The sequence below is a fragment of the Watersipora subatra genome, chromosome 3, assembly GCF_963576615.1.
Source record: "Watersipora subatra chromosome 3, tzWatSuba1.1, whole genome shotgun sequence".
NCBI lineage: Eukaryota > Metazoa > Bryozoa > Gymnolaemata > Cheilostomatida > Watersiporidae > Watersipora > Watersipora subatra.
The window spans coordinates 24,931,045-24,956,260 of record NC_088710.1 but is presented as its reverse complement, the minus strand read 5'-3'; the positions used below and the strand labels follow the sequence as shown (position 1 = coordinate 24,956,260).

General features: G+C 34.2%; 1 long non-coding RNA gene across 1 annotated transcript; it reads left to right on the top strand.

The window, feature by feature from the left end:
* Positions 1 to 8: 8 nt before the first annotated feature.
* LOC137391717 (uncharacterized) lies at positions 9 to 23,581 on the top strand. The gene is made up of 7 exons (XR_010978158.1): positions 9 to 117; positions 1,444 to 1,500; positions 4,862 to 4,918; positions 8,640 to 8,753; positions 13,274 to 13,424; positions 16,099 to 16,239; positions 23,207 to 23,581. It is a non-coding gene; the product is annotated as an uncharacterized lncRNA (long non-coding RNA).
* Positions 23,582 to 25,216: the final 1,635 nt, after the last annotated feature.

Here is a 25,216-nt window from a genome sequence, read left to right as displayed (position 1 = left end):
TCTAGCTCATTTAACTCATCTCATGTCAGCAACGCTTTTTAGTGCAAGTATTATCAATGGAGGACAACTGAGCTGGCAGAAGATCTATGTGGCTGCAAGTTTCTGATTTAGACCAACGTGAGTAGGATAAAACTGTATTTAAGAAATGAAACAGATAATGAAAGCAGCAGGTATGTGTGCTTTTGCTTAAGATTTTACTTTACCTTGAACTTTGGGGACTACATTGGGCTACAGGATTTGTTGTTGTCGCTCATCCAAAGTAACAAAAATATACGACTTTCAATGAAAGCTTGGATGACTGTAGCTTAACATTTGCTTCATACTCAAGTCAAGTCAAGCTCATATGTCAAGCGATTTTCAGGAATCGAGTGTTGCGATCATTGGTAGACATTGGTAGATATGCATCACTGAATAATTTTCCATTGCTAGCTGGTTGTCGGATGCATGCTTTACGTTATATCCTTAAAATCCCAAATTTTTCCAACTTCTCAAAAATTCAAGTGATTCAAAGATCTATAACAAAAGTTTAATTAAAAATGGTTTACAGAAAGAGTTTTTAATTGAATTCTGAAAGAATATATAATTTATATTGTAATACTCATACAAAAATTAGTTCCGTAGGCCTACTATATGCTAATCAAAGCTGCCGTTTCAAGGCAAAGGTTAGCAGTAGTTAACCTTTCGGTATAGAGATTCAAGACAAAAAAATTCATGTAAAATAAACGTTTTATAATGCTAGAAGCCTAGAACTAAGTGCCAGCAAAGCTTTGCTAGCAAAGCTTTGTGAAGCGTATTAGATACACATGGCATGAGGAAAATCTGTTGCTGCAGATGTTTATATTATTGATTGATATAATTAATGTGGTTATGTAAACATTGACTGTAGCATATATTCTTTAAGGGGAAATATATATTTTGCCATAAGCCTTGTTTTTTTTAAAACATTTTTTGAAGATTGACTAACCAAACATGAAACAGGTACATTAAAAATAATTAAGCTTTTCGTATACCCATTATTATGCTAGTTTGCAACAAATTTGCGTGTAGCCTATCATCAGAAAACTCAATGACCAAAATTTGCTTGATATTTCTCCAGTATCCTGCGGGACATGTACTGCCTCCAGCTAGCTTTAGCTTTCAGAGCCAGACATAGAACCCAGTTCAAGCAATAAAGGTCATAAACTAGTAACAAGCATTAATTAAACATCTCTTTGTATATAGCTTAGTGTATGGCATTATGTAATCTCATACCTGTTGGCTGTTTAGCTCAGAGAAAGAGCTAATCTCATCAATCACTGTCAACAGGGTGTCAACAATCACTGTCTCTGTTGGCTGGCACTGGCTACATGCATTACTTATGTGTCTTTGTGTAACTTGTGATGTACTCTCTAACTTGGTCCACATAAATGCATGCTAATAATCAAATGTCTTTTTTTCTTGTAGAGTGTGACATTGTGTTTCGTAATAATGCTATAATGCCTGGCTTGCTCTTGGTTGCAGGTATGTACTGACAAGATAAAACAATCTGACTTTTTTTAATTTTTTTTCCAGGCTTTCATTTATATGGTCTCTAATTTAGACAACAACTGCGACGACTTAGCCTTTAGCTTTGCACTTTTCTTGTTGTTTTGTTATCGTTACTTATGCCAACAGAAAATTTAATATTCACATTGTTTTTATATAGTAATGATAATAGCAAAAAGAGTACAATTTAAAATAGTTTTTCTCTGTAATTACCAAAAATCATTTAGCAACCGATATAGTTCTAGTCATAACATTGAAATGAATATTTTCATGGTGTAGTATCCTGGTTAGCCTCTGAACCTTGAGTTAAATGTATTCTGTTTTTGTCTAATTTAAAAGTTTTGAGCTATTGAGACATACACTGACCCTCGTATAGAGATAAACCCTGTCTTTAACAATGATGATTTCAGCCAGCTTTCAATAACCTAACCAACAGACCTTACCCATTCTGTGTTGTGCTGTCCTTGTATTGTGGTTGTTTTTTGTTAGTGCAGAGTAGGTGAGAAGTAGGATACTTGAGCCAATAAAAGAGTTACATTTTTAATATGAAATAACTAAGATTTTTTTGCGTTGTATTTATAATTTTGCATGCTCTTAGAGCTTGGTTAAGTGCATCGGTGAACATGGTTTTACTTTTGCTCTCTCAACTGCATTCAAATAATTTCATATAGTAAAGTCAATGGGCCATCTATCTTTGAAGAAAGATGCATGGGTCAGTATGGAGGATTCAGAGGCCACCACTTGAGGAAACTTGGGCATAAGGGCAAATTTCATGATCTTAGGCTATACATATAACTGAAAGCTTTTCATTTAATATCTTATTACAGCACTACCCATAACATTATTTGACGTATAGATTTTTGCTGCTTTCTTTTTATAAAACTATGGTATTGGCTAAAAGCGTAAATTGAATGGGTTATGATAAAATTATACTTGGCCGCTTGACCCATCTATCCGTTTTTGCGCTTGCATTGCAGTAGATTAGTTGGGCCAACTGGTCCAACTACCCTCATCCTTAATGGCCCATGTATACCCAGCTTATAACTTTTGTAAAGTGCCATAACTCTCAAGTTATTTACAGATTAGTTTTAAATCTTGTCTCAAATCGGTTAAAAGATGTTTATTTATGTTAAAAACAAAAATTTGAGTAAACGTCATTCATTTGCTGCATGTTAAACCTGCTAGAATATTAAGTAAATTTACGAAACAGTACTGATGAAAGGTAACTTACCTCCATGCTTGACATTTTCACTTTGACAGAAACTAAGATGGCAGCAGTGACCTATTTTTGGATTGGACAATATTATACAAGCAATAGAAAACTAAAATAAAGTAAACAATTTCTAATAATGGGATACCTATGTATCCCCTGTTTCCATATATCCCACTTCTCCCCTAATATTTGTCCTGAGTAATTATACTCACTGGAAATGTGAGTTTATCTTCTCTCAATTTTTGGCATTAGAAAGTTTGAGTATTTTTATCATGTTTGCTAGAATTTTGACTTCTGAGTTCGAGTTTGGCACATGAATTATTGAAGCACAATGAATAAATGTTGGGATTAGTCGCTTGAAAGATGTGCGATACTCAACAACTATGCCTGCTATGGACTAATGCATCTATGGAAATAATTATAATTGTATTTTAATATCACAATTACTATTCTGGTGTTATGGATTAAATTAGGCTGCTGAAATATAACACTGGATATCTAACATGTTTCAGTCAATGCTATTTGCTAAATTAAGTTTGAGCAGGGTAGTGTTTTTAAAAGTTTACTCTCTATTCTTTGGATTTAAGATTCAATGTTTTTGTAGTTGTACCTGCAAAATGATAGAAAATCATTTTCACCTGTAATTACAATTTAAGTATATGGAACAGTACTTGAATTGTTCCATATACTTGAAGAAAGAGATAGAGATAAAGTTATAGCGACCAAAAAAGGTAATTGACATGGTATGGCTAAATATGACAGGGTTGTTATTCACTGCTGCCACATTAAAGGCAAGGCCAATGTTTTCACTGCGGTTTATCTAGTATTTTGCAATATTATCACAGACTCATTATACACGCATTATGTGGCTCTCGGAGCGAATAAGAGTCAGGCTTATAGGGCAGAGCTAGCTAGAGAGTGGCAAAACACACCTGTGAATAATAAAACTTGATCGGAAACACTTACTAGAACCAACATCTTCGTACATACATAAAGCACTAAGCTGGGACAAGAAAACCTATATGCCAATATAACACGAATAAAACTTCATGAAAATGTTTCAAATAATAAAAATATGTTCAATAACTCTGTTCTTGACTTTTCAGATATCATAGACAGCTCTCAGAACCAATATGATCCTATCGAAACTGAAAGATAACGTCAGTCTGACTACAGCTGGCAGCGTGAAGAATGCATTTTTATTCGAGCATAACGATTCAAATTGGCAAAATTAAAAGTTAATAGAAACTTTGAAACATTAAAAATAATGTTTTAATTTGATTTATGCAGTCTTTCAGTGTCTTACCACTTTTTGATCTGCATATTTACTGCTGAAGTTGAAAAAAGATTATCACAAACGATAAAATTTCAAGTCAGCATGATGATTTCCGGTTTTGGTAGATATTGAGATAGGTGTACTAATCGGGTTATAACTTTTGTCGGAGATGTCACAGAAGCATATTTTAAAGTTTGTCTGATTGGCCAGAAATTTTTCTTTATAGTGAATTAAAAGTATTATTTTATAACTAAAAATAATGATGCAAAGAGTTGGTAAATTTCAGACGCGAGTAAACACGCGTTGAGTGCCTGACAATGTTATAAATACGCATGTTAACTTGCGTTAACTCGCGCATGGGTGCGAATGAGTTTATCTGGTTATGTAAACATTCACAGTAGCAGATATTATTTGAGAGAAAATGACTATTTTGACTTAGCCTTGCTTTTGTTTGTAAACATTTTGTTGAAGATTGTCTAACGAACCATGATACAGGTACATGCAAAATCGTGAAGCTCTTCGTATACACATTAATATGCTAGTTTGCCAGTTTTTGTCTCGAGCTTTAGCTTTCAGAGCCAAACATAGAACCCCGTTCAAGAAATAAACGTCTTAAACTAGTAAGAAGCATTATTTAAACACCCCTTTGTATATAGCTGAGTGTATGGCATTATGTAATCTCATACCTGTTTGCTGTTTAGTTCAGAGAAAGAGCTAATCTCATCAATCGCTGTAAACCACATGCTGGCACTGGTTACACTCATTACTCATGTCTTTGTCTAACTGGTGATGTACTGTCTAACTTGCCAACATAAATTGATGCTAATCAATTGTCGTTTTTCTTGTAGAGTCCGATATTGAGTTTCGTAATAATGCTACAATGCCTGGCTTGCTCTTGATTGCAGGTATGTACTGACCAGATAAAACGATCTAACTTTTTTCCATATTTTCTTTCCAGGTTTGCATTCATATGGTCTCGAATTTAGACAACAACTGCCAGGACTTAGCCATTAGCTGTGCGCCTTTCTTGTTGTTTTTTTTACTGTTACTTATGCCAACAAGAACTTTAAAATGGTATTGTTTCATATAACAATAATAACAACATAGAGTTACTACTTAGAATAGTTTTTCTCTGTTATTACAAAAAATCAAAATTTGCATTCAATATAGTTCTGGTGATAATATTAAAATGAGTATTTTTATGGTTTAGTCTCATGGTTAGCCTCTGAGCCTTGATCTCAATGTATTCTGGTTTTGCTAACTGGAAGGTTTTAAGCTATTGAGACATTCACTGACCCTCCAATGAAAATAAAGACTGGTTTTAACTCTTTCGCTACCGTAAGCCGATATATCAGCTTTAGTGGTAGTTCAAGTACAGGCCGTAAGCCACATATCAGCTTTAGTGGTAGTTCAAGTACAGGCCGTAAGCCATATATCAGCTTTAGTGGTAGTTCAAGTACAGGCCGTAAGCCATATATCAGCTTTAGTGGTAGTTCAAGTACAGGCCGTAAGCCATATATCAGCTTTAGTGGTAGTTCAAGTACAGGCCGTAAGCCATATATCGGCTTTAGTGGTAGTTCAAGTACAGGCCGTAAGCCATATATCAGCTTTAGTGGTAGTTCAAGTACAGGCCGTAAGCCATATATCAGCTTTAGTGGTAGTTCAAGTACAGGCCGTAAGCCATATATCGGCTTTAGTGGTAGTTCAAGTACAGGCCGTAAGCCATATATCGGCTTTAGTGGTAGTTCAAGTACAGGCCGTAAGCCATATATCATCTTTAGTGGTAGTTCAAGTACAGGCCGTAAGCCATATATCGGCTTTAGTGGTAGTTCAAGTACAGGCCGTAAGCCATATATCAGCTTTAGTGGTAGTTCAAGTACAGGCCGTAAGCCATATATCGGCTTTAGTGGTAGTTCAAGTACAGGCCGTAAGCCATATATCGGCTTTAGTGGTAGTTCAAGTACAGGCCGTAAGCCATATATCATCTTTAGTGGTAGTTCAAGTACAGACCGTAAGCCATATATCGGCTTTAGTGGTAGTTCAAGTACAGGCCGTAAGCCATATATCGGCTTTAGTGGTAGTTCAAGTACAGGCCGTAAGCCATATATCGGCTTTAGTGGTAGTTCAAGTACAGGCCGTAAGCCATATATCAGCTTTAGTGGTAGTTCAAGTACAGGCCGTAAGCCATATATCGGCTTTAGTGGTAGTTCAAGTACAGGCCGTAAGCCATATATCGGCTTTAGTGGTAGTTCAAGTACAGGCCGTAAGCCATATATCAGCTTTAGTGGTAGTTCAAGTACAGGCCGTAAGCCATATATCAGCTTTAGTGGTAGTTCAAGTACAGGCCGTAAGCCATATATCAGCTTTAGTGGTAGTTCAAGTACAGGCCGTAAGCCATATATCGGCTTTAGTGGTAGTTCAAGTACAGGCCGTAAGCCATATATCAGCTTTAGTGGTAGTTCAAGTACAGGCCGTAAGCCATATATCGGCTTTAGTGGTAGTTCAAGTACAGGCCGTTAGCCATATATCGGCTTTAGTGGTAGTTCAAGTACAGGCCGTAAGCCATATATCAGCTTTAGTGGTAGTTCAAGTACAGGCCGTAAGCCATATATCGGCTTTAGTGGTAGTTCAAGTACAGGCCGTAAGCCATATATCGGCTTTTCAATATGGTTTCACTTTTCTTTTAATTATGAAGCCTATAGAACAGCTAGACTAATCAAATTTTGTCTCCAGTGAAACAACCTTGTTGCCAACTACTTGCTATCAATGTAAATATTTTTAGCTAAATATTGTCAACAAATCGCGGTGATAAATGTAGTGACCGTAAAACGATATATCGGCTTATCAATAGGGTTTCACTTTTCTTTTCATTGCGAAGCCTACACATTAGCTAGACCAATCAAAATTTGTCTCCAGTGAAACAATTGTGTTGCCAATCACGTGCACCTAAAAAATTTTTGTTTCAACTAATCCATTTCTAATTATTTTTCAAAACGGTGAAACCAGATCGTTATCGTCATAGCAAGAAAAAACACACTGCGTTCGTTCAACACAAATAAAACGTTCGATATTGTACAAGAGTAAAAATCACCTTGTAATTATCTTGTAGAAAATTTTGTTTTGAATAGGATGCATTTTACAGTAAAGTGATATCTGCTTTTATTCTCGAGATATTGCTTAATTACTAGCGGTATATCAGCTTTTCAAAAAGTTGGTTCATTAATTTGGGCAGAATATTCATTCGGTAAGATTTTAATGTGGTAGTGAAAGAGTTAAAGGTTTACTTGAATCAAAATTTATATTACAGTTATTTAGTATGGAAAGATTAACCAAGTCTTACTTTGTTGTGTTGTAGGTGGAAAATATTTTACTAACTATATTTTTCCAGTATATTTTGAGTCATGAAATGATGATGAGCGTGTGCTGGATGGATATGATCTGTAAATTTTTTTACGAGTTTTTAAAATTGTACAAAAGTTTATAGTTTCAGCCCGAACAATGGTGAAATACCATTTTTTTCTGTTTGATGACATCGGTGGTAGGTTTTTTACTAGTGTTTGATCAAATATCGTTATACTATTCTTTGGATCGCTGAAAATATTGCCCAGGTTTACTGACACGCATTGATAAGATCGGCAAGGATCAAAGCGTTAAAACTTGACATATCATCAATTCATGAATTTTTACAAGTTTATATTTATATTTAACGACTATGGTATTATCTTATTGACATGGAATTACTTAATTTATTTGAAAATTTTAGCACTTTAACTACCAGAGGTGCGAACTGTCTACTGACACAGGCTTGGGTAATATTTCATAACAAAGGCTAGTACAAAGCCATTTGCCCAGCTGCTTGCATTGAAAGCTGCTCATCCATAACAGCTCATGTATTGCTTTCCAGTTGGCAAGCACTTTATGTATGCCTATATCAAATTTATCGGCATGTCCACCAACATATCAACTGGTCGTGGATCAGTAGTTTGTTATCTGTTTAGGCCTACGTAGTCATTAAAGTCATCTTTCCTGAGAGATGTTACAATGATGAACATATCTCAAATGCTAGTTCAACGCTTCTTCCCAGTCATTGGATGCGTAACCAACCTGATTTTCAAGGGCTGGTAGGTCATCCTTAACTAGTTCACTTAATAAGCTTTTTACTCAATGACCTCGCATAGACCTTTCAACACATTAGTTTCAACACTTGTTGCCATTTGTCTGTTGCTTTGAATTTATTTGCATAAAGTGAACCTTTTTGCGGTATAATTTTAATTTATTTTAGACTTGATCGATACCCCAAACTTTTTTTTTAACTTTTGATAAACGCGATAATAATACCTCAAAAAAATACTATAACGCATCTATTTTGATGCAACAACACTCTATCTTTCAGTCCTACTCCCATCCTTCAATAAAAAATGGCCCTCAATTTTTCAAACAATTGCTTTAAGTGGTCTCAAATAGCAGTACCATTAAAATAGAGTTAGCATTCAAATATAGGTTTAACGGTAGCCCACTTTCAACATGTCTGCAAATACCAAATTAAAGGTGGTCAGAGGCTCAATGCATAAAGTGGTCATCAACTTTCTTACTTAATATTATGTTACAAACATTTTACTTTTGTAGAAGTTGTTTGATCTGGAGAATAAAGATGAGCTCTCCACACCGAACTATAGTCCCTCGATCATTTCCTCATAGAACCAATCATATCGGTCTACAAGTTTTTAAAAAAGCTAAAGGGTGAGTTTATGAGCCCTTGTTTTTTTAGTCTTGATCTTTTGATGATTATAGTTGGCTCTGGAGACTGCAGTCATTAATTACCTTGGGCAGTTGGCTAAACCAAAATACCATAGCACTGGCAATCAAAAAAATAACTAAAACAATAGTTAGGATGCAAAATACTAATGTATGAAGTTGTATGTACAAATTATCCGTTTTTTATATTTATGTACAGTATTTCAACTATGTATAAATTTAGTATAAAGTTTATTAAAATATTATTATTAAATATTAATATTTAAATGTTAATATAAAAATATTAACCATTTTTGCAAAGTTTGACTGATTTTTTTAATGAGTTTAATTTGGGTTCTCAGAATTGAAACGTTTTAAAACACAAGCAGGTTTGTACGTAGTCCATTAACTGAGTGCATACAACAGGCTGTGCAGTGCAGCTCAGCACAACGTACGCGTTTAGCCAAGATCAATGTTCTATGGCTCTTACAAAGTTTTCCGTACAAAACACTTTTTTTAGTGAGTAGCTGATTAATTGATTAATTGATTAATGGATTACTGATTGCTTCCTATTTTATTAGCAAAAGAGGCCGAGAACACGGCCGAGCTCACACTGCAACACACTTTTAGCTTTTTGTTCGCATCTTTAGATGTAAAATTTTCTGTTGATTGATGTGTATATAAAAAATCTCATAGGCGGCGGGTTCAAAAATAGGGGCCATGCTAACCTGAGGGCACACTTCATTCATTGGTGAAAGTTAGGTCTTTAACAAAAGCCATTACATTTATGAGAATAGCGATTTGTATACCAAAATATGTTGTATTCTAATAAATAGTGTATTACGTTGTTCTATATAGAACGATATGGTAATGATGCTACCATATCACTACCAGGCACACTGGCTTTTTAGCTATAACTAAAAAACAACTTGTATTAACCGTTTTAGGCAACACTCTTGCTCACCTAAATTCTGGAGTTTTCTGTTCATGTAATAATATTATGTTTTCCAAACTATGATACAATTAAAAGTGCTCTTGTGAATCCTGGTCATCAAATGTTTTTAGCATTTTTTTATAACATCAAATGGCAATTAAATTTTCCTATTTAATAATAATAATTTATTGTGTTTTCCAAACTATGATACAATTAAAAGTGCTATTGTGAATTCTGGTCATCAAATACTTTTAGCAATTTTTTTATAACATCAAGTGGCAATTCAAATTTCCTATTTTCCAGCAAGATCAATAAATTTTTAACCCCTCTTAGCATTTTCAACATATTGAAGAGTGAAGTAATAATTTGTGGACATGATCCACAATAATCATGAACTTGTGGTATGACTCTTACTCTGTTTCTTACATCAAGCCTGCTTATAAACATGCTGTCAAAATGCAGTTGCATTTAAAGGTCGACTCGCAACAAAATTTACATTACAGTTATTTGGTATCAAAAAATTCACCATGTCTTACTCTACTGGGTTGTAGGTGCAGAATTTGTAGAATGGTAATTACAAGCTCTTAAAAGCTCAAAAATGAACAGTTAATCGCAGCCATCAGGAAAACATCGTAGGTTAGAATCCCTGTATTTTGATTACGTACTCAACTCAATGTAGTTATTGTTCTGACATGCAGTGTTATCACGTAAAATTAAAGGCCAATCACAGCCTCGGTATAAAACGTCTCGTAGCACTAGTTTATGACAAACACTTCGGGTTCTACCGGGAAGCTCTCATCAAATATACATGCTCAATTATAAATGCTCGCTACTTTACAATTTTTTCAGCTTGGTGTAATTTTTTTGTCGTAATTTGATCATGTGACCCATAATTCCTGTCAAAAAGCATGAACAATTTCTGCAGAATCCTTTGACTATCGCAGGTGACCAACAGGCTTCTCATGTCATCAGAGGATGGTATACATTCCTTCGAACTAAAGTTAAAAAATAAAATAATTTTTAGGCGAGGTTTTGAGATATCAGTGCTCAAAGTGACAGCATTACAATGATCAGGAAATAGTCACCTAAGGACAATAGACATGATTTATTGAATACATGAGGTAAATTTGTAAAAATATTTTGACAAATGAGGTTGCAAAAAAGTTTAAACAGAAGCCATCACTGCGCAACTTACACCCCATTTTAGCCGTTTCGTAAAGGGATTCCAACCTATGACGTTTTTGTGATGGCTGCGATTAACTGTTTGCTTTTGATCTTTTAAGATCTTGTGATCACTTTTCCCCATATTTTGCACTTACAACACAGCAGAGTAAGATACGGTAAATGGTTTGAGACTAAATAACTGTAATGTAAGTTTTGTTGCAAGCTCACCAATAATTTACGCATAAATTGTCTCAGTTATTTTTTTAATCATTTAAGAATTAAATTAGCTATAATAATAATTAGCTCGATTAATATTAAAAGCTTTGAAACCTCTGGTATTGTTTTTTTTTGAATTATACACGTATACAATATGATTCTCAAATACAGCAAAGCATGACGTAAAAGTAATACAAAGCAGATTTTACACTGATTGCTTCCGTTTTCTTTTGACGAAGCTGTTTCAGTGCGAATCAAATTGTTCAACTCCTGAGCTACTGTGAACCTAGTAGGACAGTAAAGATAGTCAAAGTGTTTTCGCATAACCAAGTGCTGCATGATGTGGCTTTGTCAAGCTTTTGTACGAATGGGTCGCAATCTCAAAAACCATGGTCAAGTCGCAAACCATGAAGTTGAGTTATCCGACTATAAAGCTGCACTAACTGAATAAGTAATACATTTTTTTTAGATATACAGCTATTTCTATGACAACCAGCTACAATCTGTTTAGATTTTTAACTTCAGCATAATTTTCAGGATATAAATTCAGAAATCTAGATAAATATCACAACATCTTGATTGATATTGGTTGCTATGACATTTTGAAATGTAAACACAATTGTGCATTAGTTTTTGTTTCTCAAACTTCAACACTTGTTTTCTCGGAACTATGTTTTGGCATTAATGGTTTCAGCATTCAGCATGCATTAATTACATGCATTCAGTTTATTGACCATAAAACCTGCTGTAATTGAGGTAGAATCAAAATTTTGTTTTGCAAAATAGCTGTGAACTCACTCCTTTTGATAGTAGTGTAGATAACTCCCAATCTCAAACCACTGATTTAACCATGGTTTCTGAGATCATGACCCAAATTGTTTATGATTAGTGAGTAATTGACAAATTACTTTACTGTATATATACCTGAATGAAAAAAGCAATTGTTTGTATATGTTGAACCAATAAAAATATGTTTACAACCCAAGTGTAGTTTCGCTTTGCGAATACTTGCTTTATGACAATTTCTTCTTAGAAATGACAGTCATGTCGGAGGCATAACAGCCACAAATTTTTACTAGTTTTAGTTCTATGGACTGGGTAATTTTATTGAGTAATAGTGCTGATGAGAGTAATTATTTTTATCAGTAATAATATATTGTAAACTAATAATATTCATGAATCATCTGACTCGAGTTTTATGCTCACCTCACGGTAATTTCAAAATGAACGAAAAGTGTTCCCTCTCATTCTGCAACACATTTTTTATAGTTATCGCGGCATCAACTAACGTATTATTATACTGATTAATTTGCTATAAAAAGACTGTTAATAGATCATGTGGTTTAAAGTTATAACCATTTATACAGACTCATTTTAGAAATTAGGTGTCACTAATTACTTATGTCGCAGTAAAGAAATTCCTTTCGTAGTAAAGGAGTTGACGTTAGTTTGTTAAATACATCATGTAGTTACCACACTGTTTAGAACAAATAGTGCTAATGTAAAACTACAATAAAAATATGTCATCGCTAACATAAATTTGCTACCAGTTTTAATTTTATATTATACTATATATTTTATATAGGTTTTGCATTTTCTATTAAAGGATTTTAAATGTTCCCAGGACAAAAAGAAGCCACTGCAACAGGCTTTTCATAGAAATGATTTTAAACTCTATCTTAGTATGATAGATATTTCTGTAACAAGTATTGATGTGGCTAATTGTGCCTAATACTTTTATACGCTTTTGACTAAGTCGAACAAATCTAGTTTGTTTCACTCTTACCACCTGCCTCAAGTCGGTGCACATGATCATCAAAAATTTGATTTCTTTGTGCCGCTAAAAATGGCACATTAAAGAAAATTTAGTTTGGTGAACACTCAAATATTGGTTAATTATTTGCCTTGCTAAAAACCGTAATAGACTCATCTGGATTACATGTACAACTTAGCTGCCTAGGTTGCTAACTCGTAGTTCTGTGGCTTGTTATCATTTTGCTTGTTAGGGAGTAGTAATCTTTTTAAAAAAATGAACCCGCTTTTTTTGTTGGAAACATACCATTCAAGCAGCAAATGTATGTCAGTGCTACTGCGCATTATGCTGGTTAATATTCTCAGCTTTGTTAATCATTCTTAGTATTGAATAAGTGTTGCTGCTTTTTGGTTAGTCTCTTTTTCCATATATATGTAACTATTATGTATGACTTTTTAGCTTCATGAAGGTGGTGCAGAGTTCTTACTAACCCTTTAGTGACCGCGGGCTTACGGCTGGAATTCCCCCAGCGCACCAGAGCATTTACTATGGTTATTTGAGCCTTCGATACCACTGCGTAAAAACTGCATCAACTTTCATCAAAATTGAGGTAGATACATAAATTAACATGCACAAGAATGCTGAGAAATTTCTCTACAAGCTGATTTTTTTTATGTAGCTAGCTTGCATTTGCTTTCCTGCAAAACTCTCAATTCGTTGAAGCGACGAGTTTTTTTATTTTTGTCGGTCATTTTCAATTGTTTTTATATTTACTAAAAGCAATTTTGCAATGTTGTATAAATAATTCCTGCATGGATTTATATGTTCACAACAATTTAAAAAAAAATAGTCGTCCAAGAGCATTGAAAGTGGAGTTATGAGCTCCAATGTATAGCGGGAGCGCCACTGGAAATGCTCAAGACGCCTTGTCCATAAGCAGCGCAAGACAGTCACCCGACAAGGTTGCTCCAACTTTTGTGCAAATTGGCACAAAACTGTGAATAAATATGCATCTGGAAGCTGAGAAATTTTCCTGCAGAATGAGATTTTTTCCTCCACACAGCTTGCAAAAACTTGGCAGCTAGACATATATAATTATATGCAGTTACGATTTTTTGCTCTAGTTTTTATGCATTTCTTGAGACTATAGATTTATGTAAAAGTTTTGCATATAAAGTCAATGCACAGGTTCATATTTGCTGCAGCAAACATTAACCGGTTGTGTGCAAGAAGAATTAAGTCGTGAGCCTATATTCACACATTTGGTGAAGCAGCAAAAAACATGAAGTAACATTTATTATGAGCAGAAACAGCAAATCATGGACTACTAGATTGTAAAACAATATGAGAACAGAACTTTTTGATTAGACCGCTGCTCTGAAGATGAAAGTGTGCAACAAATACAGCACACCAATGCACAACTAATACAATAGATTAGCAAATTTATGTAAAAATGCTAGCAATACAAAGCAGTGAAGCATTTGCGGAAACAATAAAATACCATTTGTAAATAAATTTAGTTAGCATGGTAAAGATCAAAACATGACTTGCACAAATATATTCCACTTGTGACTCCGCTGCCAGTGCATTCAGCTTGATCGTCAACAATGTATACAGACAACTGGTGCACATAGCCAGAGACAGCAACGGAAAGCAAATAACTTAATTCCAAATTTAGATCTGTTAGATGGAATATACTGTCTGAAGTTGAGCCATCCTTTCCATGCCAGCAAGCTTTCATCTACAGATATAAATTTATCAGATAGAAAAACAGGATAGAACCAGTCGCATGTCATGGCAAATTTTTTTTCTAACTTGAACATTTTATTGCCAGTAGGGTCTTCAAAATTGTCAATAAAGTGTAAGCTTGCTTCTAATTTTCTTTCAATTTTTAAATTGATTAAAAATCAGCGTAGATAATAAAGGAATGTCACAGTGGACCAGTAAGGCAGCATAGTAGGCTTTTTGAGAATACCTAAATGCAAAACTAAACAAACAACTCGCCAAATCTTTATCATCAACAGGCTCCGACGCATCGCAATGTTTTTGAAGGCCATATTTATTTGTTTCGTTCAAAATAATATTTATAGTGACCGATGTTTAAAAAGCTTTGAATAATAAAAAACACCTACCTGTTTAAGAATTCAAACTTATACTCCTGCCAAACTGTTAGCAAAATGTAATTATTTTGGTTTTAAATCAGCTCCTCTTTGATATCCGTCATTATTAGCCGTTTCAACACCGGCCGTTTCAGTCTCACTTTCGCAATCCCATTCATTTTGTTGATTCTCTTTTTTACTTTCATCGGCTTCCTCACATTTTTTGGTCTAAAATCCCCTTCTTCACTTTCAAACCTGTCGTTATCTTCCTGTAAACAAATCTTTTTAATAGCGCTTCAAATATCGCATCCGTTCATGATGATCAGCTTTCCATAAAGACCGTTCAACTTCTAACAAAGTGTTCTTTTTGCACATGCGTAGAAGGGAGTAATTACAGCCTCAAAACAGTAGTATGATATCTTTTAAATCTCCTTAAAATATTAATGAAAAATGTTAGTGCCATTTTTAAAATAAATAAATGAATTTAAAAATACCTATCGAAGACTCAGATCTGATGGCAATTACGGGTTTGGTGCGCTGAGACTGCGCTCTCAGCCCATAAGATTAACGGGAACGGTGTGGAAAAGGTTAACAATAATTCGGTTGAACGTCAGGTTCTGGTTATTATGTTTTACAAATTGGACTATGCCCTGTGAATAACTGCTTAATTTCAATTATGTACACAGCTCCTATTCACCCTTGCATGTTTATAGTTGTCGTGTTCTTGCATTCCTGTTACCTGTTTACCGGCGATAGCACTTGTACAAACTATAGGTTAGCGTAGCGTCTGAGACAGGAACAGAAACTTGCAGTTAACACCCATGGTGACGAGCTCTAAACTTTACCTTACAATAATATCTAGAAGCCAAGTCCAAATCAAGGTCAGACAACTGACAATCGATTTCATGACTTGGTGATCGCTTTTGAAATTTTGTTCACATTGCTTAAGTCATGCTCTTCTAATGCCTAAAGACTACACCGGTGAGGAATATAAAAGCTGTGATTGAATGTCAGGGCTAGAATACCAAATACACTTCTACTTGCTCAGTTTTTGTTTTTTCTGCAGCAATCAATGAACTTGCAAACGATTTGCTGTAAACGTATGTTGAAAACAGTTAATGTAAATCGGAAAAGGTTATATTAAAAAAAAACTTGTTATTTCTATTTTGTTATGAATCATTGCAGAGTGCTGCCATAACATGTCCTGCATCCTCTTTGATGCTAGTCAAGTTATCTACAGAACTGGCAATTTAAGGTTCAAACAGCTTACATACATCTTTGGGATGTTTCTGGTCAGAAGAGAGTGGACACAAGAACTTAGTGAAGGTAAATCACGGTGTTTATAGACCAAAATATTGAGAAACGTAGAATGAGCTTTAGTGAAAAAAAATTTTTTTTTTAGAGGTATTTTACAATTATAGAGATAAAAAATCACTTCTAGTCTTAAAAATTCAATTATATTATTTTTGGCAAATACATTTAACACTTTCGCTATCACATCAATTTCTGACCAAACAAAATTAATTCAAACAAATTTTCAAAAAACTGATATACAGCTAGTATTTAAGTAATATCACAAAAATCAAAACCTACCGTTTCACTGTTAAATGCATCTTTTTCAAAAAAATTCTACAAAATAACTATGAAACTGTTTAGTGAGTCCCAATCTCACAAATGTTCTGACGCTTTCTTTGCGTTGAATGAACGCTGTGTGTTTCTTATTGCCATGACGATAATGATCTGGTTTTTCTGTTTTGATAATAAGTAGAAATGAAACTGTTAGGCTAAAAATTATTCTATTGGTTGCGGGTGATTGGCAACCAAATTGTTTTGGTAGAGACAGAGTTTGATTTGTCTAGCTAATGTGTGTGCTCCGTAATGAAAAGAAAAGTGAAACCCTCATGATAAGCCAATACATCGGCTTATGGTCTGTACTTATATTACCTCGGAAGCCGTGACATCGGCTTATGGTAGCGAAAGAGTTAATAATTTGCCCCATGCTATACCCTTTATAACTTTCAATGGCATTCATGTTGGTTAATAGATTGACTCGCATATTAGTATTACTTACAATCTGTTTGTGATAAATCCAATTTTTGCTCAAAATCCCGTTCTGCTTGTCATAGCTATCTTTTGCAGTTATCCTTCATTTTTCGTGATACACAGGGACATTGGTTCTTTGTGAAAAGTGAAATCGCAAAATAAAAAGTAGTTTTTTATGTACTATATATACATGTACATGGCTCAAACTTTTTTTGTTAAAACACTTGCATTTTTCTCTAAACATAATGTATTTGTTTCCTGTATGATAAATAAATTGAAGTTCTCTTGATTGACTGTTATGTCGTATTTCAATTTCAATCCCAGTATGGTAATTCAAAGAATGAACTTCAAGTGTATGGGCATAGTTTGGACTTTATCTGGTTGGAATATCTGTCCAGTAAATGCTCTTATAATGCATTCCTCTTATAACGGGAACTCCACCTAAAAATAATTTATGTAAAGCTTTTGTTTGATGCAACATAAATACTTTCACATGAAGTAAAGTGTCAAGTTGGTGCAAATTCTCAAATTCAATGACGAGAATTTTATAGCTGGCTTTAAAAATATAGTTTACATTCTTGCCGAACTGGAGCAATAAGAGTATGTATAGGGTTCGCTATTATAGATTTTAGTACATTGTTAACTCTTTTGCCACCGCAAGCCTATGCATCAGCTTATCAATAGGGTTTCACTTTTTTTATTAGGAAGCCCACACATTAGCTAGACACATCAAATTATGCCTCCAATTAAAGAAATTTGTTTCCAAGCAGGTGCAACCAATATAATTCGTTTGCAGTTCAACCATTCTAACATTTCACAGTAATTTAAGTACAGACAGTAAGCCGGTGTATTGACGTTTCAATAGGGTTTCACTTTGCTTTTCATTACGAAACCTACACATTAGCTAGACTAATAAAGTCTGGTCTCGCACGAGACCACCTTGTTGCTAGTCAGGTGCAACCAATATACATTATTTTTGTTCAACTATTCAATTTCCAATCATTTTTTCAAAACGGCAAAACCAGATCGTTATCGCAAACAAAGCGTCAGAAAAATTGTGAGAGTGAGATTCACCAAACAATTCTAAGCTTACCTTGTAGAGAACATTCTTTTAAATAAGATGCATTTTACAGTAAAATAATATCTGTTTTCATTCTTGAGTTATTGCTTAAATACTAGCGGTATATCGCTTATTTTCGAAAAACCGTTTGAATTAATTTGGGAAGGTTAATCATTCGGTCAGAATTTTATGCAGTAGCAAAAGAGTTAAACTAGTTTGCCATTAGAAGATGTCAGTTGTGTCAAAAAATAGAAAAAATGACTAGCCTTTCATAAACTCCCAAAAATTGGAAAGCTACCTATTGGTGCAAGCATTGGAGTATTGATATACCCAGATGAATGTTATGAGCTCTAGTCTCATCAAAAATATATACTTTTCCTAACTGTATCCCGACGATGGATAAATGAAAAGTCAGACAGACACCGCTTTCACCTTGTTAGTTAGCAACAACAAGTATCAATCAGTCTTTTGTTGCTTTTATTTACTTCACCTTCTTGTTTGTCTCCAAATTCATGTCTACTGCCAATTAACCAGAATGTTTTTAATTGTTTAATCGGTTGATATGAGCATTAAAGTTGAAATTTTAGCTGAGCTAGTAATTATTTCAGTTTTCTTGAATAGTGTTACAAAAACGAACTGTAACAAACAGGCGCAGTGGCACTTGCATGCCAATGGCAGAGTAACTTTATTGTAAAAGCACATGCCATAATCGTGTAAACCAAGGCTGAAAATCTGTTCTACTAGAAACTTCTGAGCTATTTAAAGGACTTTAATAATGTCTATATAATCTCAAATTTTTTGAATTTTTTTAAAGTGCTCGAAAGGGCAACTTCATGTTTTTTTTGTCCCAGCATTGAACCTTCTTCAAATAGATTACAATTTTTGGAGAAAAGCCGTCTGCACAGCAATTGAAGGCTCGTGTTGTTCGTTGGAGCTTAGGACATATTATTTTAGTGTTAATTGTGTTTTAGTTGTATCATGCGTATTTTGGAAGAAAACATTAAACCTAGAAAGAGTAATTCAAAGTGGTCTAAAAACATGCGAGTTATAAAGCAAGCTGACTTATTTTTAATAATCCTAGCTTAGACAACTGAAAAAATTATTTCTGTAAGAAATGACATCTTGAAGCATATTTGTTAAAAAAATTATTTGCTTGCAAAATCTGTTGGTCTAAACTTTTCTTGATTTTGCTGGACTTGCTGGACGTACTATTTTAGTGTTAACCCTTTGGCAGAGAAACGACTAAAATGTCGTTTACCGGTTGCGTGAAGAAACAAAATTTATGTCGCTTTCGGTAGACGTTTATAAAACTGTCGCCTAGTAACGTTAAACAAAGGATATGAACACTAGTAAGTTTTAAATATCATCAACAATATATCGGTTGATGATTTACAATATGAAATGATTATCTGAGAGGCTTTGATTTGTGCTAAAAACTAAACAAATTGCCTCTCCTTGAAAAAGAATAAAATTTGGAAAAAACAGTCAACATCAGCTCGACTTTCAAAACGGTAAAATAAAAGATTATTTGATCCTGCGATCATTAGTGACTTTTTGTTTGATCAGAATCAAAATAATTCAAATAATAGAAGTGATGTAAACTTTTTGGATTTTTAATAAACTTGGAAAATATAGGGAAAACGATCGTTGTGGTGTCAAATGCCTTCCAACGCTAAGTCGGTTAATATGCATCTGCAATGTGAGATTTCAAAATTTGATCACTGGCCATTTAAGAAGAACTAAATAGTTTTAGTGTAATCAGTATTAATAATACAAATAAAATCCGCATTGATCGAAAAGTGTGCGTGAGGATCTTGTCTGTTTGTATTTGCCTCCAGTGTCACCTGCCTACAATAAATGATTTTAGTTTACATAAAACCTGTTGTTATTCAATAAAAGCACTGATTCAACTTATGCTACTTCTATTTCAGCTCATCAAAAATTGGTAAACTTGCAATGAATCTATGTACTTATTTTATATATTTAGCTCTTCATCTTAAGCTTTCTTAAATTGCAATTGAGGTCCGTAAAAGTCGACGATAATTTTTTGCGATAGATGTAAGAAATAGAGTAGTAGTCATACCACAAGTTCATGATTTTTGAACAATTTATTACTTCATTCTTTAATAAGTTGAAAATGCTAAGACGGATTAAAAAAAATATTGATCTTGTTGGAAGAGAGGAAATTTGAATTGCCATTTGATGTTATAAAAAATTGCTAAAACATTTGATGACCAGGATTCACAAGAGCACTTTTAATTGTATCATAGTTTGGAAAACATAATATTATTACAGGAGCAGACAACTCAAGAATTTAAGTGAGCAAGAGTGTTGCCTAAAACGGTTAATACAAATGGTTGTTTAGTTATAGCTAAAAGGCCAATGTGCCTGGTAGTGGTAGCATCATTACCATATCAATCTATATAGAACAACGTAATACACTTTTTATTAGAATACAACATATTTTGTTATACAAATCGCTATTCTCATAAATGTAATGGCTTTTGTTAAAGACCTAACTTTTACCAATGAATGTGTGTGCCCTCAGGTTAGAATGGCCCCTATTTTTGAACCAAACCGCCTATGAGATTTTTATAAACATATCAATCAACAGAACTTATTACATATAATGATGCAAAGAAAAAGCTAAAAGTGTGTTGCAGTGTGAGCTCGGTCGTGTTCTCAGCCTTTTCCGCTAATAACATAGGAAGCAATCAGTAATCCAATTTCAAAAGTCTATTGATTGCCCATTTCTGAAACCTTGGTAACTTTAAAGGTCTGACACGGCTGGTTAAGTAACCAGCCGTGTCAGACCTTTAAAGTTACCAAGGTTTTTTTACTACACTTGTAGTAAAAAACGAAATTGCGAGAACAAAAATATGTGCTCCCAAAAAACGGAAAATCCCAGGTCGGTGAGGGTTGTTAACATGTTTTCTATTGGTTCAATGCAGGCAGATGATTCTTTTCTTTCAAATAGGTACACGTATGACAGGCTAATTAATCAGCTACTCAATAAAAATGTGTTTTGTACAAACATATTTGTAAGAGCCATAGAACATTGATCTTGGCTATATGCGTATGTTGTGCCGAGCTGCACTGCCTGTTGTATGTAAATGTTGTTTCAGCCTGTTGCAAGTAAATATGGTTTCTTTTTTTAGATCAGCTGTCTCAATGAAGTTCTGCTTGGCTTTTAAATTGGCATCCCACTGTGTGGTCATGTTTCAGTCAGTGTTTTTCACCTCCGTGTTTCAGGTCGCAAGCAGAATTTCGCGATAGTAAAAGTACTTAGATGATACACCCTAAGATGCATTCAAAACAGTATTGTACGATAGCTTAGTGCTATAGACTACAACCCTATTCTGGTGTTTCAAACTATTGCCAGTTAGGAGTGTGGTAAGTAGCAGCTAAAGCTAAATGTCTTTATTATATAAAATACCTAAATACTGGCAAGGCAGAAGCGCATGGAAAACATGTAACTATAGAAACTGTTCATAGCAAGATATCCCTTTTGCTGCCATATGCGCATTTATGCAAAGTGTATGGCCAACTGTCATATGCACACTATAGCAAATTTTCAAGCAGTCGCATAGTAACTTAATTTTATTACTTGTTGATAACATAACCAACGACCTTTAGTACTTTTATAGTATTGACAGTGTTGTCTAAATATTTTTCTATGAAAGTTGCATAAATTCGCAAGTCTGTTTTAAGTCTTTGTTTGGAAAATTTCAACTCGGAAACGCTCATCTTTTTTTCAACATTTGAACTATTTAGCGTTATTATGGCCTTCGCAAGTTCCTCGCGACTTAAAAAACAAAGAGTTACATATGTTGATGAAATTGCAGCCAATTCAAAATCTGGCTTAGTAATTAGAAAGATAATGAAAGACGCAGCACTAACTCTGACGGTAATCTGCTAAGTTCTGACGGAAATAATAGTTTTGTAAGTGTAAGTAAAATTGGAGATGATCATTTTAGTTTCATTGCGATCACAGCTTTACATAGGTTTAGTAATGCACAAAGCATAAACATGTCGATTTGGTGCATAGCTCTGGTAACACGTTTGCAAAATAAAATGTTACAAAAATGTTTTAGAGTTTGAAGTTTAAAAAACCCGTGAACATACCATGAAGTAAAATCACGATCTTTCAGTAAAATGACTGACAGTAAGCCGATGCTTAATTGGTACATGGATGGCAGCAATAGGCATATCTAAACACACCAACCTTAGAGTGTTAAAGGCCAACTGAATAATAAGGGATTTTTATACAATTAAATAGTCAATCTGTGCATGAAAAAACATTGACTGTTAGACAGTTAATAATTTTATTCAGCTCAAGAGTTGGACTAAACTTGGTTTGTACTAAAAATACCATGGCAGTCTAGAGTGCGGTAAAATATTGTCAGTTGCAATAATTAAACATTCAATTATTGCAAACTATTGCAAGAAGGTCAATTAGCACAATTGTTATTGTGTCAGTCTAACGCGTTGAATCTTGCAAGTTTAAATCCTATGTGACACAATTTTTTTTTTCTGATTTCCAACTGTGGCTTTAGATGGACATATACTGTTCTCATAATAGTACAGGCTGAATGTGTACAATGTTGTTGATTTTTGTGCGTTTTGCTTAGAAGGGAAAGGAACAGTACCGCTGTAATTGTTGGTTTGTAAAATAGAGCTTTTCTTAATCCAACTATTTATTACATATTATATTTCAATGATACCATTCTTAACTAAGATTTGAACAAAGAAGCATTAGCTTGAAATAAATCACTGATGATAATCATTGTTTTTAATTTTACTGAGCGAAATGATTTGTGTTAACCACAACATTAAAACAAACTTTTTCAAAGAAAAGCTTATTGATTAAAGTTTTATTGTTAGGTGGAACATCAGCATACTTAGAATTGCAATATCTTTAGGAGAAATGTAATTATGCAGTTTCAGTAGGAAGACATCTTCTGTGCCACACCTACATGTAGTAGTGCTGCCAAAGTAACCCGCTGCAAGAGCTTCCTTTTAAAGTTCAGGTCCATTTCCTAAGTATTTTGAAACAACGTGATGGAACACACTTTTTAGTAATTAATGTTAGAAAACCTCCTTGATATTTTGGGAAAGTCTGTAAAATGGGTAGGGTTCAAAATTCTCCTAATTTTTAACTATACAACTTACTAAATGGTTTCTTTGCAGGAAGAGCAGCAACTCTACCCGTTGAAGCATAGTGGTCTAGAATGCCTGACCTTCAAACGACAGGTTGTTGTTCAATTTCCAAAAAGGTCTCCAGTGACAGGAAAGACATCCAAGCTTGAAGTTCTTTCTGCAACTGGGCGTGTCTGCAATCAGCAAAGTTCCCTTGCCAATTACTTTAGAGATGTCTTGCTAGAATATTATTGTAAAAAATTGTGCCTAGCCGTTGGTTACACTAACCATAACATATTGCACTATACTCAACATGCAAGGGACTGCTCACACAAATCGCAGGACAATTATTGTAGCAGCAGTGTTTTGAAGCTCTAAAACTTTATTTGACAGAAATAAATCAGATAATCCATTTTTGTTGACAAAAGGTTTGATGCTATGCTTTGTAAATCTTTCAATTTTCAATATTTTGGTATTGCAACAACTGTTTGGGCTGCTTTTGATGGTTGGTTCCATTTTCACAAAAGACCTTTAGGTTCATACAAACTCATTGTTTGTAATAATATTGTCTTTGTCATTGTTGCACTCAATTAAACTATTTGTTTGACACGCCTATATTAAGCTTATAACATCTCTAAACTCTACTCCCCAAAGGGGCCGCTTATGAATTCATTTTTTTCTTTTGACTAAGAATGATATTTTGAAATGAAAGTGTTGACCAATGTTGATAAATGCGAGATGAATATCTATGTAATCTTCACAGTGTGTTCAAAGTTACTCCTTGGTTTCATCGAAGGCTCCAATCGTAAATTTTTTTATAATTCAAAGGCCACCACATGCTATCTTTTCCAATTTGTCTGCTAGTAGCAATGATTGGATTTGATGAACATGTTTCAGTAACGAAAGTGGTCACAGTTCATGTTTGAAATTTATGTTTTGAACATTTTAGCTCTGTGAATGTAACGGGCATATTTGCAGCATGCTTGAATATATGCGATGCTTTAATATATGATCACAAAGTGTATTTGTTTCTATGTGAAAACTATGATGATCTCGATACCAATCCGATCATTATTGCAACTTGTTTAAAACTAACAAAATGCTAGTTCTTGTGTTGCTTAACACGAACAAGCTATAAAGGGTGAAATAAAATTTTCATGTGGATAAACAATATGACAAACATTTGATCAAAGCACAAAAATATTTGCCAATAAGTCTTTTTTTTGGCATTAGTTGACCAAAGTCCTGAAAACCGAATTAGTTGGCTTTTGCAACCTATTATTAAAACATTTTATCTAATAATCAAGGTTCATTGCAACTAAAATCCTTAAAATTAAATATCATATGGAATTTAGCTAAATTCATATAAAAAGAAGTAATGTAGACCTTGACACTAAGACTATCTAATGCTAGACATAAAAAACCTAATAGGAGTCCATGAAATTAAAGAGAAGATAATTGCTTGTGCAAAAGAGAAAACAACTCCAAATTTTGTATAAAAAAATTCAATTTATGCGCTAATGGGAGGCCCTCCAATTCATACTACAGAGCCTCCCAACCTGCAAAATTTTCCAAAATGTTGCATTCTCCGGCAAAATTTTTGCAAAGTGCAAAATAGATACGTATGCGATCAGCATGACGAGTAGAGTTGTTTTAGCATGTTTTTAGCGAAGCCTCCTATCAGAAGCCTCCTATTATCCAAAAGCCCTATATCGTGGATATATTTTCCAAAGTGGCCTCCTATTCACTACAATTTGACTATATATATATATATTTATATATATATATATAGAACCAGGACAAGGCAGTGGAAAATGGGCTACTGGCTCAAAATGGATGAAATGGACTCGAACTGATAACATGGACCTCATGCGGTGCTACTTTGTGAGTGAACCTCAAAAGTGGGGCTATATGGGAAGGATGCGTCAACTGTGGATAAACATGCGCCCTGAATTGCCACTAACCGCTAAGCAACTTGTAGCCCAGAGAAGTAACATAATCAAGCGGCACCTCATATCAGAACTTGAGGTAGATGAAATTATATAATTTTATATAATTTAT